This window comes from Macaca nemestrina, chromosome 4 (genome assembly GCF_043159975.1).
Source record: "Macaca nemestrina isolate mMacNem1 chromosome 4, mMacNem.hap1, whole genome shotgun sequence".
NCBI classification, from domain to species: domain Eukaryota; kingdom Metazoa; phylum Chordata; class Mammalia; order Primates; family Cercopithecidae; genus Macaca; species Macaca nemestrina.
The window spans coordinates 142,969,899-142,985,591 of record NC_092128.1 but is presented as its reverse complement, the minus strand read 5'-3'; the positions used below and the strand labels follow the sequence as shown (position 1 = coordinate 142,985,591).

The 15,693-nt window shown below is 48.3% G+C and overlaps 1 pseudogene; it reads left to right on the top strand.

Annotated features, from left to right (window-relative positions):
- The first annotated feature begins 207 nt into the window (after window positions 1–207).
- Window positions 208–2,100, top strand: LOC139362645 (putative uncharacterized protein FLJ46235; annotated as a pseudogene).
- The last annotated feature ends 13,593 nt before the right edge of the window (window positions 2,101–15,693 follow it).

Below are 15,693 nucleotides of genomic sequence, written 5' to 3'. Positions count from 1 at the left end.
GACCTCACAATGACTCAAGCTACCACTTACTGTTGATTGTGATGAAATGCCAGCTGAGGCACATGCCTTGGGAGCTAAGTGGCTGCTGCACCTGACCACTATGAAGACTGTTGTGAGAAGGGTCCTTTTGGATGTACTTGAGCAGGGGCCCCCAACGCCTGAGCCATGGAGCTGTAAGGAGCCACACAGCAGGTGTTGAGTGGAGCCATGGAGCTGTAAGGAGCCATACAGCAGGTGAATAGTGTTGAGTGAGGGAAGCTGCATCTTTATTTACAGCCACTCCCCATTGCTCACATTCCCCTGAGCTCCACCTTCTCTCAGATCAGCAGCAGCATTAGATTCCCATAAAAGCAAGTACCCCATTGTGAACTGTGCATGTGAGGGATCTACGTTGCGCTGTCCCTGTGAGAATCTAATGCCTGATGATCTGCCACTTTCTCCAATATCATCTTCAAGTGAGCCACTCCTGGCCCAGTTCCTGTCTCCTGTCAGCCTATACAGGCCAAGCTTCTGCCTCATGACTGCCTCTCCAGGTCGAGCTCCTCCTCCTGGCTCCATCTACAGGCCCAACACTTGCCTCAGATAAACTCTTCTGCCCAGCTCCTGTCCAGCTCATGGCGGCCATTGTAGGCCTGAAAATTCCTCAATTCAGACTCTCTAGGCCCACCTTCTGCCTCCCACTGGCCTGGACACACCCAACTCCAGACTTCTTAAAGTCAACTTTGCCAGGCCCACCTTTGGCCTCCCAGCAGCCTTGACAGGCCCAGCTCTTGCCTCATGGCAGCTTCCCAATGCCAGGTTTCTGCCTGCATTGCGGTAGCCTTGATGGACCCAACTCTTGCCTTAACAGCAGCCTCCCCACACCAAGTTTCTGCCTGTGTCATGGCAGGCTCCGACAGGCCCAGCTCCTGCCTCCCAGTGGCCTCTTTAGGCTCATCTTATGCCTCAAGGCGGCCACCCCAGGTGAAGCTCCTGCCTTTTGGCAGCCTCTAGAGGCCCAGCTCCTGCATCTCATGGCCTCCTGAGGCCCAGCTCATTCCTCAAAATGGACTTTCTACGACCAGCTTTTCCCTTTGGTGACTTCTCCAGGCCCAGAAATTCCTCAGTTCAGCCTCTCAAGGTGGAGTTGCTGCCTCCCTATACCCTCTCCAGGCCCAGTTTTTCCTCCCAGCTGTGTCTACAGTCCCAACTCCTGACTCACAACAACCTATTTTGGCTCAGCTCCTGCCCAGCACCTGGCAGCCTTTGTAGGCCTAAAGCTTCTTTAAGTCAAGATTTCCAGACCCAGATCATGCCTCACAGTGGCCTTGACAGGCCCAGCTACTGCCTGACGATGGTCACTCCAGGCCCAGGTCTTGCCTTTCCCCAGCTCCCCCAGGCCCAGCTCTTGCCTCACAGCAGCTTCCCCAGTCCAAGTTATAGCCTGCCACCCGACAGCCTCGACAGACCCAGCTCCTGCCTTACACTGGACTATTTAGGACAAGCTCATATGTCTTGCGGCCTCTCCGGGCCAAGCTCCTGCCTCACACTGGCCTCTATAGGCCCAGGTGCTCAATTGCACTGGCCTGTTTAGGCCCATCTCATGCCTCTCCTGGACTCTGCAGGCCACGATCCGGCCTCACACAGGATTCTATGGGCCAGGTCATCCCTCACACTGGTGTGTTTAAGATCAGGTCATGCCTCTCCACAGGCCGAGATCCTGCCTGTTGTAGGCCCCTTCAGGCTGAGCTGCTGCTTCAAAGTGGACCCTCCAGGCCCAGCTGTTGCCTGACCATGGCCTCCGCAGGTCAAGTGCTTACCTTTTCTCAGCCTCTACAGGCCAAGCTATTGCCTCCTGATATGACTTCAGGCTCCAATCGTCCTGAAGTCATCCTCGCCAGGCCCAGTGCGTGTGTTGGGGGCCCCAACAACCATGGCCTCTGCCTCACAGTGGAGCCTCCAGGCCCAGCTCTTGCCTCAGCGTGGCCACCTCAGGCCAAGCTCCTGCCTTTTGGCGGCCTCTCCAGGCCCGGCTCTTGCCTCTCGGCATCCTCTCCAGGCCCAGAACTGTTTCTAGTCGGCCTCTCCAGGCCTGGCTCTCCCTCCCGGCCGTGTCTGCTGGCCCACCTCCTGCCACATGACAACCACATTTGGCCCAGCTCCTGGCAGCCTTTGTAGACCCCAGGCTTCTCTACGTCAGGCCTTCCAGGTCCACCTTCAGCTTCCTGGTGGCCTGGGGAGACCCAGCTCCTGCCTGACAAGGGCCTCTCCAGGCCCAGCTCTTGCCTCACATCGGCCTCCCCAGGCCACGTTTGTGCCTGCCTCGCAGCAGCCTCAACAGGCCCAGCTCCCGCCTGCGAGGTCCTTTTTAGGCTCATCTCATGCTTCACCGCAGTCTCCCCAGGCCACCCTCCTGCTTTTCAGCAGCCTCTGCAGACCCGGCTCCTGTGTCCCAATGGTCTCTTTAGGCCCAGCTCATGCCTCACCATGGCCTCTTTAGGCCCAGCTTTTCCCTTCTGGCAGCCTCTCCAGACCCAGAACTTCCTCAAGTTGGCCTCCCCCAGCCCAGTTGCTTGCTGCCTCCCAGCCTCCTCTCCAGGCCCAGCTCTTTTCTCACGGCTGCGCCTGTAGGCTCAATTCCTACCTCCAAACAGCCTCCTTTGACTCGACTCCTGCCCAGCTCCCAGCAGCCTTCGTAGGCCCGAAACCTCCTCCAGTTCAGCTGTCCAGGCCCACCTCTTACCTCGCAGCAGCCTTTCCAGGCCCAGCTCTTGCCTTTTGGCAGCCTTCCACGGCCATGCTCCTGCCGGCCTCTCTGCAGTCTCAAGTCGGCCTCTACAGGCCTAGCCTTTGCCTTTCTTACGGTGGCCTCTCCAGGCCTAGTTCTTCCTTCTGGCTGCATCTACATGCCCAACTCCTGCCTCACAACAACCTCTTTGGACTCAGCTCCCACCCAGCTCCTGCCAGCCTTTCTGGGCCCCAAACTTTTTCCAGGCAAGCCCTTTAGTCCCACCTTCTGCCTCCCGGTGGCCTGTACAGACCCAGCTCTAGCTTAAGAACAGCCTCTGCACGTCCTGCTCTTGCCTACCAGAGGCCTCTCCAGGTCCAATTCATGCCTCACGGCTGTTTTCCCCAGACCTTGGTCTTGACTTTTGGCTGCCTCTTCAGGCCCAGAACTTCCTCAAATCAGCCTCTCCAGTCCCAGCTGCTGCCTCCCGGCCTCGTCTCCAGTCCCAGCTCTTCTTCTGGCTGCATCTGTAGGGCCCAGTTCCTGCCTCACAACAAACTTTTCGGCCTCAGCTGTTGCCCAGCTCCTGGAATCCTTTGTAGGCCTGAAACTTTTTCAAGTTAAGCTGTCTAGGCCCACAGTCTGCCTCGTGGCAGCCTGAACTGGCCCAGTTGCTGCCTGACAATGGCCTCTCCAGGCCCACCTGTTTCCTTGCAGAGGCCTTTCCAGCCCCAGCTCTTTCATCATGGTGGCCTTCCCCAGCCATGTTTCTTCTTGCCTCCTGGCAGCCTCAACAGGCCCAGCTAATGCCTCACACTGGCATCTCTAGGCCCAGCTGCTGCCTCACACTGGCCTCACCAGGCCCATCTCCTGCCTCACGACTGCCTCCCATAACCCAGCTCCTGTCTCGCTGTGGTCTCTCTTACACCAGCTCCTTCCTCACGATGGCCTCATCTGGCCCATCTTCTGCCTCACAGTGGCCACTCAGGGCCCATCTTCTGCCTCATGGTGGCCTCTTCTGGTTTTGCTCTTGCCTCACAGTTGCCTCTTCCAGATCCAGCTTTAAGTCTTTGATGGTCAACAGCATCAAGGAGCCTAAAGCTTCCCTGGACTCTCATTTGTTCACAGCAGAGTGCTTTAGCAAAAGCCGTCTCTTTTTTTAACCTTAAGAGTGGATTTCTGACAAATCGATAGTAAATTCTGCCTGTGTGGTTTCACAGTGATTTCTGTTTTATTTAGTGTTTCATGGCTTTTCTTGTCTTCTGGGGGTAAGGATTGGAATGAACCTTGGGCCCTTTGTATTTGCCCCGGACTTGGTAGCTTCTCACTTCATGTCTTCTATTTTTATATTTTTTACAGTTTTCTTTTTTTTTTTTTTTCCTTAGGGTCTTGCTCTATCACCCAGGCTGGAGTGTAGTCATGTGATTATGGCTTACTGCAGCCTTGGCCTTTTGGCCTCAAGTGATCCTCCCAACTCAGCATCTTGAGTAGCTGAGGCTACAGGCACATGCCAATATGCCTGGCTAATTTCTGTTTTTTTCTGAGAGGTTGGTTCTCACTAGGTTGCCCAGGCTGGTCCCAAACTTTTGGACATAAGCAATCCTTTTGCCTGGGCCTTCCAAAGTGCTGAGATTACAAGCGTGAGCCACCATGCCTGGCCTGCCATTTACTTGTCATGAACTATTAAGAATTTACTTTTTGATTAATATACTATGACTATATACATTTATGTATATATAGATACATTAAATTTTTCTTTGATACCAATTTTTTCCTTTTTTTTTTTGAGGCAAGGTACTGCTTTGTCATTCAGGATGGAGTGCAGTGGTGTGATCTCAGCTCACTGCAAACTCTGCTTTTTTGAGTTGTGATCCTCCCACCTCAGCCTCCTGAGTAGATGGGACCCCAGGTATAAGCTGCCATGCCCAGGTAATTTTTACATTTGTTCTACAGAGGAAGTCTCACCATGTTTCCCAGACTGGTTTCAAACTCCTGGGCTCAAGCGATACTCCCACATCAGCTTCCCACAGTGCTGGGATTATAGGTGGGAGCCACACCTGGCCTGCCTTTTTCTTTTCATGGATCATTAAGAATTTACTTTAAGCCGGGCACGGTGGCTCACGCCTGTAATCCCAGCACTCTAAGAGGACGAGGTGGGTGGATCATGAGGTCAGGAGTTCAAGACCAGCCTGGCCAAGATGGTGAAACCCTGTATCTACTAAAAATACCAAAATTAGCCATGTGTGGTGTAATCCCAGCTGTTCAGGAGGCTGAGGCAGGAGAATCGCTTGAACACGGGGGGCAGAGGTGGCAGTGAACCAAGATAGTGCCACTGCACTCCAGCCTGGGCGACAGAGTTAAACTCTATCCAGAAGAAAGAAAAAAGAAGAATTTGCTTTTTGATTAGTGTACTGTAACTATATATATATGTATATGTGTGTTATCTATTCATATGTGAATATATGTGTGTATATATTTTCATAGCATACACACACACATATACATTGTGAAAAGAGATATTTGAATACCTAGAAACTGATAAGCTTCTTCCAGGTTTTGAAACCACCCTTAGCACAAACACAAAAGAAATACAAAGTATCATTATTAATGACCATGGACCAAGATGACCATGAGTCAGTAGTACTTTGCACCTCAACCACCTTCCAGCAGAGCATCTCAAAGGGCTGGATATATCTGAACATCACATCCTTTCACATACACTAGGATGCTTTGTAATTATTAAGACCTCAGTATGACCCTTGTCAGCTCAAATCATGGAGATATTGAGTAACAGCTTTGGTCAGGAAACAGGTATTGCATTTGGTTCGTCATGGTAAATTCCTGGCCTAGGCAGATGAAATATTGCAGAAGTGTGCTTGTGTGTGTGTGTGTGTGTTTGTGTGTGTACATTCTTGCGCACAGATATGGGGATGGAAGTAGTGGGGTTGAATTTGATGAAACCAGCAGTGGGCAGGCTTCTGGGAAGAGGGCACTTGTTTTGGCAGCAGCAGTGTAACTCTAGAATTAACAAATGCTTGTAAGCCTCAGTTTTCTCTCCTGAAAAATAAAGATTATAATTCCTGCCTTGATACGTGGATTAGGTGATTCACTATATGCAAAATATCTAGTATATAATAGGCGCTGAACTAATACTACTTTCTGTAGCTCATTCTTTATCACTGCTTAATTTTAAAAAGTTTACTGCTTTTATAAAAATTATTTGTAATTATTCATAAAATCTAAGTCCTATAGAAAAGTACAAAGCAGGCCGGGTGCTATAGCTCACACCTGTAATCCCAGCACTTTGGAAAGGCAGGGCAGGAGGATTGCTCAAGGCCAGGAGTTTGAGACCAGCATGAGCAACATAGCAAGATCCCATCTCTAAAAAATTAAAAACTAGTTATGGTAACGCACACCTATGGTCCCAGCGACTCGGGAGGCTGAGGCAGGTAGATCACTAAAACCCAGGAGTTTGAGACTGTAGCCTGGGCAACAGAGTGAGACCTTGTCAGAGAGAGGGAGGTGGAAAGAGAGAGAAAGGAGAGAAAAGAAAACTACAAAGAAGCAAGTAACAAATCAAGAAATTTTCAACCACCAAGAAATAACTCTCAACATTAGGTGGTATGGCCAGGCGTGATAGCTCATGCTTGTAATTTTAGCACTTTGGGAGGCCAACGCAGGTGGCTTACTTGAAGTCAGGAGTTTGAGACCAGCCTGGCAAACATGATGAAACCCCGTCTCTACTAAAAATACAAAAATTAGCTGGGCGTGGTGGGCGCCAGTAATCCCAACTACTCGAGAGGCTGAGGCACGAGACTTGCTTGAGCCTGGGAGGCGGAGGTTGCAGTAAGCCAAGATCGCACCATTCCACTCTAGCCTGGAAAACAGAGAGAGACTCTGTCTCAAAAAAAAAATTAGGCAGTAATTAATTCATACCTCTTTTTGTGCAAATAGGTACCTACCTAAGTAGATAGATTAATGGATTAAAAATAACTGCCAGGCGCTATGGCTCATGCCTGTAATCCCAGCACTTTGGGAGGGTGAAGCAGGCGGATCACGAGGTCCGGAGATGGAGACAATCCTGGCCAACACGGTGAAACCCTGTCTCTACTGAAAATACAAAAATTAGCTGGGTGTGGTGGCGGGCACCTGTAATCCCAGCTACTTGGAAGGCTGAGAGGCAGGAGAATCGCTTGAACCTGGGAGGTGGAGGTTGCAGTGAGTGAGATCGCACCACTGCACTTCAGCCTGGCGACAGAGCGAGACTCCATCTCTAAATAAATAAATAAATAAATAATAAATAAATAGCTTTACGTATTTTATATGTGTTTTAGTTTAAATATATATAACTTTCATTTTGCTTGATACAACAGCAGCTGAAGAAACTAAGGTGAGAGAATTTCTGAACTTCAGATAAATGCCTATGTGCAAGTGATACATTTTTATTCAACATTCATTAAAATGAAAAAAGATAAAAGTATCATGATTCTTTTTAACCTGCAGTTTCTATTTTCACCCAGAGCGGCTGTATTTTTGGAAATGGTCCATATTTGAGGGTTTCTGTTTAGTGGTTTTCTACTTGGATGACCATTCTTTTTTTTTATGTATGTATGTATGTATGTATGTATGTATGTATGTATGTATTTATTTATTTGAGATGAAGTCTCCCTCTGTCACCCAGGCTGGAGTGCAGTGGCATGATCTTGGCTCACTGCAATCTCCACCTCCTGGGTTCACGCCATTCTCCTGCCTCAGCCTCCCTAGTAGCTGGGACTACAGGAGCCTGCCACCACGCCCTGCTAATTTTTTGTATTTTTAGTAGAGATAGGGTTTCACCGTGTTAGCCAGGATGGTCTCGATCTCCTGACCTCGTGATCTGCCCACCTGGGCTTCCCAAAGTTCTGGGATTATAGGCGTGAGCCACCACACCTGGCCTTTGGATGACCATTCTTTTTTATTTTTTAATGATTTTTTTGAGAGAGAGAGTCTTGCTCTGTCGCCCACATTGGAGTGCAGTGGTGCGATCTCGGCTAACTGCAATCTCTGCCTCCCAGGTTCAAACGATTCTGCTGCCTCAACCTCCTGAGTAGCTGGGATTACAGGCGCACACTACTACGCTCAGCTAATTTTTGTATTTTTAGTAGAGATGGGATTTCACCATCTTGGCCAGGCTGGTCTCAAACTTCTGACCATAGGTGATCCTCCTGCCTCAGCCTCTCAAAGTGCTGGGATTACAGGCGTGAGTTACCGCACCTGGCATGGGAGAATATTCTTGATTCATTTTCCTTTTTTTCAGTTCTTACTTTAAGTTCTGACTCTATTGTCATCTGGCTCTAGCTGGGGCTATGGGAAGGTCTGAGGCTGGCTAGAGGTTCTTCTCACATGTACATTTTATTTTCCTACTCAAAGGCCAGTAGAGTACTTTCTTTATCATTGAAATTCAACAGTTTAGCCAGGGTCGGCCCTAGGCCAGTCATTCTGTATTAGTTCATCCAGGTGTGCGGTGTGTCTTTTGACTACTGACTATGTACTTCTCAATCTCTGCATGCAATCATTCTTTTTCTTTCTTTCTTCCTCCCTCCCTCCTTTCCTTCTTCTCTTTCTTTTTCTTTCTCTTTGCTTTCTTTTTTCCTTTTCTTTCTTGCCTTCCTTAGTTTATTCCTTTTTCTTTTCTTTCTCCCTTCCTCCTTCCCTCCCTCCCTCCCTCTCTCTCTCCGTCCCTCTCTCCCTCCTTTCCCTCCCTCCCTCTCTCTCGCTCTCTGTCCGTCCCTCCCTCCCTCTCTCCCTCCTTTCCCTCCCTCCCTCTCTCCCGCTCTCTCTCTCTCTGTCCCTCCCTCCCTCCCTCTCTCCCTCCTTTCCCTCCCTCCCTCTCTCCCGCTGTCTCTCTCTCTGTCCCTCCCTCCCTGCCTCTCTCCCTCCTTTCCCTGCCTCTCTCCCTCCCTCCATTCCTACGTTTCTTCTTTCTTTCAAGACAAGGTTTTGCTCTATCACCCAGGCTCTAGAACGCACTGGTGTCATCATAGCTCACTACAGCCTTAAACTCCTGGGCTCAAAGGATCTTCCCACCTCAGCCTCCCGAGTAGCTGGGACTACAGGCGTGCACCACCACACCTGGCTAATTTTTGTTACATTTGTAGAGATGGGGTCTTGCTATGTTGCCCAGGCTTGTCTTGGACTCCTGGTCAAGCTAGCCTCCCACCTCAGCCTCTGAAAGCACTGGGATAATAGGCATGAGCCACTGTGCCCAGCCCTGTTTTATTTTTTTAGGTTGTCTAACTCAGGGTCACCCATCGACAACCCAGTGTTAGACTACTGTCTCTAATTTCCATAATCATTTTCTTCAGTTGCTTTATTATAGTTCTTTTATCCTCTGATTCACTTTGATTATATCAAGCATTTTCTATGTGTTGAACCATTTTTTTTTTTTTTTTTTTTTTTTTGAGAAGGAGTCTCTCTCTCTCCCCCAGGCTGGAATGCAGTGGTGTAATCTCAGCTCACTGCAACCTCCGCCTCCCAAGTTCAAGCGATTCTCCTGCCTCAGCCTCCCGAGTAGCTGGGATTACAGGTGAACACCACCACGGCTGGCTAATTTTCGTATTTTTAGTAGAGACGGGGTTTCACCATGGTTGTCAGGCTGGTCTCAAACTCCTGACCTCAAGTGATCCTTCTGCCTCAGCCTCCCAAGGTGCTAGGATTACAAATTACAGGCATGAGCCACTGCGCCCAGCTGCCACTTTTTCTTTATTCTTTTTTCCATTGATGGAAGGAAACTTAGGTTGATTCCATCCCTTCACTGTTGCGAATAGTTGTCTGCAATTTTTTTTACACTTGTCATCAAGCGATATAATCTAGTTGCAGGCCGGGTGCGGTGGCTCACGCCTGTAATCCTGGCACTTTAGGAGGCTGAGGCAGGTGGATCACACAGTCAGGAGATCGAGACCATCCTGGCCAACATGGTGAAATCCCGTCTCTACTGAACATACAAAAATTAGCCGGGCGTGGTGGCTTGTGCCTGTAGTCCCAGCTACTCAGGAGGCTGAGGCAACAGAATCACTTGAACCCGGGAGGTGGAGGTTGCAGTGAGCCGAGATCGGGCTACTGCACTCCAGCCTGGGCAGCAGAGCAAGATTCCATCTCAAAAAAAAAATCTAGTTTATCTTCCCTTGAATGTGAATTTAGTCCCCTGCTTCTATAAGCAGAATACAGTGGAAGTGGTGCTCATGATCTGCCAAAGTTAGGTCATAAAAGATGACACTGTTTCCACTTGGCTCTCCTTCCTGGGATGGGTGCACTTAGAACCCTTTCACCATTTTGTGAGAAAGCCCAGGCCATGTACAGAGGTGATGTGTGGGTGTTCCACCGGATAGCCCCAGCTGAGGCCCTAGCTAAGAGCCCAAATTAACCAGGAGATATTTGAGCAAGGAAACCTTTGAGACTATTCCAACTGCATACTGTTTGAAGGCAACCACGTAAGACATACGGAGGCAGAACTGCCTAGGTGAGTCTAGTCAGCCTGCAGTATCGTGAGAAGACAAATAAGCATCGTTGTAACTTTATACCATTAAGCTTGGAGTGGTTCGTTATACAGCAATAGATAGCTGATACACAAAGTGATCTTCCAATATGAATATTATATCAATTCTCCACTTGACAGCATTTAATGAGTTAGAATTGAGTGTAAAAGTCAAAATCCAGGCTGTGTGTAGAGGCTTACGCCTGTAATCCCAGCACTTTGGGAGGCCGAGGCAGGTGGATCACGAGGTCAGGAGTTCAAGACCAGCCTGGCCAAGATGGTGAAATCCTGTCTCTACTAAAACTACAAAAATTACCTGGGTGTGGTGGCGGGCACCTGTGATCCCAGCTACTGGGGAGGCTGAGGCAGGAGGATTGCTTGAACCTGGGAGATGGAGGTTGCAGTAAGCCAAGATAGCACCACTGCACTCCAGCCCAAGCAACAGAGTGAGACTCCATCTCAAAACAAAACAAAACAAAACAAAAAAACCCAATCCTGAATCCATCTGACAAGGGATTAGTAACCAGAGTATATAAGGAGCTCAGGTGGAAAAAAAAATCAATACAAAAAAAATCTGTCTGATTTTAAAATGGGCAAAAGATCAGAATAGACACTTCTGAAAACATAAAAATGGCAAACAGGCATATGAAAAGGTGCTCAACATCATTGATCATCAGGGAAATGCAAATCAGAACTATAGTGAGCTATCATCCTACCCCAGTTAAAATGGCTTATATCCAAAAGACAGGCAATACCAAATGCTATTGAGGATGTAGGGAAAAGGGAGCCCTGGTACCCTGTTGATGGGAATGTAAATTAGTACAACCACTATGGAGAACGTTTTGAGGGTCCTCAAAAAACTAAAAATAGAGCTACTTTATGATCCAGTAATCTTACTGCTGGGTATGTAACCAAAAGAAAGAAAATCAGTACATCAAAGAAATATCTGCATTTTTATATTTATTGCAACACTATTCACAATAGCCAAGATTTAGAATCAATCTAAGTGTCCACCAACAGGTGAATGGATAGAGAAAATGTGGTACATACACGCAATGGAAGACTGTTCAGCCGTGAGAAAGAATAGAATCCTATTATTTGCAACAACGTGGGTAGAACTGGAGGTCATTATGTTAACTAAAATAAGCCAGACACAGAAAGACAAATTTTGCATGTTCCCAGTCATTTGTGGGTGTTAAAAATTAAAACAATTGAACTCCTGAAGATGGAGGGCAGAATGATGGTTACCAGAGGCTGGGAAGGGTAGTGGGCTGGAGGAGGTACACAGGAATGATTAGCGGGTACAAAAGTACAGTTAGAATGAATAAGATGTAGTATTTGGTAGTACAACAGCATGACTATAGTAAACAATTTTTGTATATTTAAAAATAGCTAAAAGAGGCCAGGCGCAGTGGCTCACACCTGTAATCCAAGTACTTTGGGAGGCTGAGACAGGTGGATCACCTGAGGTCAGGAGTTCGAGACCAGCCTGGCCAACATGGTGAACCCCTGTCTCTACTAAAAATACAAAAATTAGCCGGGTGTGGTGGTGAACGCCTATAGTCCCAGCTGCTTGGGAGGCTGAGGCAGGGGAATCGCTTGAACCCGGGAGGTGGAGTTTTCAATCGCTTGAACCCGGGAGGTGGAGTTTTCAGTGAGCCGAGATCAAGCCATTGCACTCCATCCTGGACAAGAGTGAAACTCCATCTTGAAAAAAAAAAAAAAAATTAACCAGATGTGGTGGCACGTGCCTGTAGTCCCAGCTCCTGGGGAGGCTGAAGTGAGAGGATCCTTGAGCCCAGGAGATAGAGGCTGCACTGAGCCATGATTGCCCCACTGTACTCCAGCCTGAGTGAAAGAGCTAGACCTTATCTCTAAAAACAAAGGCCAGGCGTGATGGCTCATGCCTAAAATCCCAGCACTTTGGGAGGCCGAGGCGGGTGGATCACCTGAGGTCAGGGTTCGAGACCAGCCTGGCCAACATGGTGAAGCCCTGTCACTACTAAAAAATACAAAAATTAGCCGGGCATGGTGGCAGACGCCTATAATCCCAGCTACCTGGGAGTCTGAGGCATGAGAATTGCTTGAACCCAGGAGGGAGAGGTTGCAGTGAGCAGAGATCATGCCACTGCACTCCAGCCTTGGTGACAAGGACCTCTTCTCAAAGAAAAAATAAAAACACTAAAAAGAACATTCCAGCTGCTTGTCAAGAGACTGGACATGGAGGGGCAAGAGTGGGTGCAGGACATCTGGTGAGGAGCTGCCACATCAACATCTTTTGATCACACCAGGCCACGTTTTGAGCAGGGCCTCTGCTAGAATGTGGCCCAGCCTTACATGCCAGACACAGACACAGAAAGACAAGTGTCAGGAGAGGTCCTGTGAGGTCACACTGTGGAGGCTTCCTGGGAAAGTTGGCTCTTCAAAATCAACATCTTGGTTCATTCCTTTGATGCTGGAGACAATAACCTGTCTCTCCTCATATGTCTGCTCAAGACAGTTAAAAGCAGAGTGGAGTGTCTCTTTATCCAGGAGCTTAGGCTGCTCTGGAGTTTGCACAAACACAAATAATCATCACAGGCTCTCAGGCCACATGTCTTGGTTATGACCCAAAACAGCCCTTCAGCAGTGGACGTCTACATACTGGAAGCTCCCAAACACCTCTTTTAAAAATACATATATATATATACACACACAGACAGGGTCTCACTATGTTGCCCAGGCTGGTCTCGAACTCCCAGCCTCAAGAGATCCTCCTGCCTCAGCCTCCCAAAGTGGTGGGATTACAGGTGTGAGCCACTGAGTCTGGCTCTTTGTTGTTGTTTTTAGACAGGGTCTTGCTCTGTCATGCAGGCTGGAGTGCAATGGCATAATTACAGCTCGCTGCACCTTCAAATTCCTGGGCTCAGGTGATCCTCCTGCCTCAGCCTCCTGAGAAGCTGGGACCACAGGCATGCACCACCACACCCAGCTGTAAAAAAAAAATTTTTTTTCTAGAGACAAGGTCTTGCTGTATTGACCAGGCTGATCTTGAACTCCTGATCTAAAGCCATCCTCCTGCCTCCACCTCCCACCTTGAACTCTTTTCCCAGGTTTGAAAATAAAATTTACACTTTGAGAAGGAGGAAGAAATGGGGAAGATAGAGAGCCAAGAAGCCAACCAGCCTTGCCTGAATAAACACTAAATCCCTTAAATTGATTTTACTTCAATAATACAGCTAATTAAGGTTTTTTTTTTTTTTTTTTTTTTTTTTTTTAAGTTCCCACTTGGCATGTGAAACAGTTTCTTCCTCAGTAAATTTGAATATCAAGTGTCTATTCTGTGGTGTCTATTCTGTGATTGAGAAGGAATGAAGCAAGTATTTCACACATGGGAAACCATTGTTAAATGATTGTATTATAGAAAGGGGTGGACGGGACAGGGGCGAGGCAGGGGCAGATGTCACCGTGCCTGTGTCCCTGTGCTCCCCACCCACCTCCTCTGTCCCTGCTCCCCATGGTGTTTGTCAGGGGGCACAGTGCGCTGAAGGAGGGGTTACCAGGTGGCATATCCAGAAGACATCATTCTCGGCTTCATGGAATCCACTTACTTTGATCTACTTTGTTTCCTCATGATCTGATTTGTTTACTCATGAAATTCATTCAACAGGCTGGGCACGTTGGCTCATGCCTGTAATTCCAGCACTTTGAGAGGATGAGGCAGGCAGATCACGAGGTCAAGAGTTCAACACCACCCTGGCCTTGATGGTGAAACCCCGTCTCTACTAAAAATACAAAAATTAGCTGGGCATGGTGGCAGGTGCCTATAATCCCAGCTACTCAAGCGGCTAAGGCAGAGAATTGCTTGAACCCGGGAGGTGAAGGTTGCAGTGAGCTTAGATCTCACCACTGTACTCCAGCCTGGGCAACAGAGCGAGACTCCATTTCAAAAAACAAAAACAAACCAAACAACAACAAAAAACAAATTCATTAAACGTTCACGTCAGCAGCTTCTGAATATCTTTTTTTTTTTTTTTTTGAGACGGAGTTTTGGTCTTGTTGCCCAGGCTGGGGTGCAATGGCGCGATCTCGGCTCACTGCAACCTCCTGCCTCAGCCTCCCGAGTAGCTGGGATTACAGGCATGTGCCACCATGCCTGGCTAATTTTGTATTTTTAGTAGAGACGGGGTTTCTCCATGTTGAGCAGGCTGGTCTCAAACTCCTGACCTCAGGTGATCCGCCCACCTCGGCCCCAGAGTGCTGGGATTACAAGTGTGAGCCACTGTGCCCAGCCAGCAGCTTCTGAATATCTAAGCCAATTGTTAAACATAGTGATGTTACTAGATTCTTAAAACAAGCTGGAGGCTGGGTGCAGTAGCTCACACCTGTAATCTAACACTTTGGGAGGCTGAGGTGGGTGGATCACCTGTGGTCAGGAGTTCGAGACCAGCCTGGCCAACATGGCGAAACCTCATCTTTACTGAAAAAAATAGAAAAAAATTAACTGAGCATGGTGGCAGGCACCTGTAATCCCAGCTACTTGGGAGGCTGAGGCAGGAGAATCGCTAGAACCTGGGAGTCCGGGGTTGCAGAGAGCCAAGATCGCACCACTGCACTCCAACCTGGGCGACAGAGCAAGACTTCATCTCAGAAAAAAAAACAAAACAAACTAGAGACGGGTTTGTTTTAGCTTCATTTTGAAACTGTGAAGACAGGCAGTGAGAATGAGTTGGGTTGTCCAAATTCAGGCAGCAAGCTGGAGACCACACGGTCCCTGGCCCTTTGCAGCCAGAGTGTGTGGGCCGACTGTGTGGGGGTATGCACTCCCCCTCCGTCTGCCGGCACTACCATGTACCATGTCTGGCCTCATCACCTGGAGACCTGGGAGTCTTCTTTGGTTTTCCCTGACCTTTGCCACCAGATCTGCTTACTTGCAAGGCCTGTTGGTTGTGCCCCTCCCAGCCTTTCCCCTGTCTTCCTCCTTTTTATCTTGATCATTGTTTCAACCCAGCTAGAATCATATCTGCCCAGAGTACTCCAATAGTTCCTAGTTGGGAGTCCTCTAAACTCTTTTGTTTACACAAATTTGGCCAAACAGGTGGCACACGCCTGTAATCCAAGCACTTCGGGAGGTTGAGGCAGGAGGATCACTTGAGGCCAAGAGTTCAACAGCAGCCTGGGCAACAGAGTGAGACCCCATCTCTACAAAAAAATTTAAATCTTAGCTGGATGAAGGAAATGTATACAATGGTCCATTTCTAAGACAAAGTGCCTTAAATCAACTTAGGTCAGTAGACTACAGAAGAAACAGGATACAGCAGGCTCCTGCTTGGACAGCCAATGCCTGCTTGTCACCCACCCCCCTTAGTTACCCTCACCTGAACCAAAGAAGTTTAGTCTAAGATGGAAGTTTACTAACTGCAAAATAGCTCGTGTTGTCTGTTCTTATCAGCCTGCCCAGCTACTTAAGTCAGAAGTCAAATACTTGAAGAGC